Raw genomic sequence first — 1,941 nt, forward strand, 5'->3', positions numbered from 1 at the left:
ACTTCTTTGAAAATCATGATACAGAGGCATGAATTAACAGATACATTTTGCAGTAATCTGAAATCTTATATAATAAAATGATTTACATTTCTTGTAGCTTCAGAGCCATGATTCTTACAATCAAGAATATGTGATACATATTTTTTTTTTTTAAGCAGACCCTGGACAAAGCATATTGAAATTTGCCTCATTCAAAATGTATCAGTATATTCCCAAGACAAAACTCATTTCCGGAGTTAGTCAGCCGTTCAGCAGTAGGCTCTTAACACAGTATTCCCTCAGCAAGTTCCTCATGAACGTCACCGTGGGACAATGATGGTCTTTTAAGAGAGCTGAGAGGCTGATAACTGTTGCCAGACTTATAATTGATAAGGTCATTTTCACTTCCTGTGCATTAACGTTGTGTACATCACTTTCCTGAATTTAGTAATGGTGATACAAACAGTTTAGACCATTTATACAATCAACTGTGCTTTCGCTGTTCTCTGTCTATAGAGATAAAAATAAGTGCAAAACGTGATATTGAAGAGAATTAAAGGAAATTGCCAAGGTTGTAAAATTCATATGTATGGATTTTTCTTTAACATCTTGTGCGACAGTTACACATATGAATGGAGTTAATCAGTAGTACATATGAGTAGTATGCAGACTAGTATCTGGAGTATTCACAGCAACCTCCTCCGCTAAACTGTAGATGAAGGAGGAGCATAAACAACCTTCTAAGTCAGCTTTGTTTAGAAAAAAAATGAGTAATATAGAGCAGTGAAAATCATCCAGGAGATAAGAGGGCAGGCCTGGAAGCAGTGTAAACCAGCTAGAGATCATTAATATGCAGTGCAAAGCAAGCACAAGTATAGATAAAACTGCCATGAAAATGAGCATTAGGTGTAACATGCCAGTCATAAATAACAAACACATTTATATCGTAGACATAGACCAAGTGTAAGCAGTAACAGAAAGTCTGCATTGGATATGCCACTTAAATTGTAAGCACATGAGCATAAATGTGTGATCAAGCTTTGATGTAGGTCAGGTGTACTGATGAGATGCAGTAGCATAAACTAAACTTAGAAAAATAAGTATCCCAAGCTGGGATGTTAAGATTTGCCAAAGTGTAGAAACAAACTGAAGTAGGAGGCAAGCTTGTCTTAAGTAAAGTTTGTGTAAATTTTTACTAAAGTAAGAGGTTTAAACTGTATTGCATTGCTTTCTTTCAAGAAGGAAATTTATCGTGATAAGGAAACGTACTAGGAAACATAATCTTAAATCACTAGGCCAAACAAACATAAGTAGTTAAACTGACATCTCAGGGACGGCTAAAGTGGGTTCATTCAAAACTATAATGTGCACAGTGAAAAGTTGAAAGAGAAGGAGACACAGTGGAAAAAATGTCATCAAGTTGTGTTATAAAAAAACAAATCCTTCAACAAAGCACTAAAAAAAATCCAAAAAAGCCATACAGTGATCATGAACTCGAGTGCAGCCATCTCAATACATGATATACCAAGAAAGAAATGCCAGTGGAAAAAGCCTCAGTGCCGCATTGTACAAGGAAATGAGTGCCATTATGCTGTGCAAAGTTAGGCTGGAACAAGGAGCAAAATTTCTTTGAATTCAAGCTATGAAAGAATGTAAAAAGGCGTAGTAAACAGTAAGTGGTTTATGTTGTAAGGTTATGATGATAGTAACGTCCAGTGTGTTGGACAGATAGAATCATACCGTCATTAGGCTTACTGGAATGTATGTCCATAATGCAAGTTTGGGTTAACATTGATTACATTGTAAGTCGTTTGAATCTATATTGGTTAAAGAATCAAAGCATTATACTCTTAGTTTGGGTTTCAACTAGAGTTTGGGATAGAGGTATAGTGAAGGACCAAGCTGGATCTGAAGTTTTGCTATAGTTTGGGACAAGTTGAAAAATGGTTACATAAATTAGGT

This window comes from Penaeus monodon, chromosome 28, assembly GCF_015228065.2.
Source record: "Penaeus monodon isolate SGIC_2016 chromosome 28, NSTDA_Pmon_1, whole genome shotgun sequence".
In the NCBI taxonomy this organism is placed as follows: domain Eukaryota; kingdom Metazoa; phylum Arthropoda; class Malacostraca; order Decapoda; family Penaeidae; genus Penaeus; species Penaeus monodon.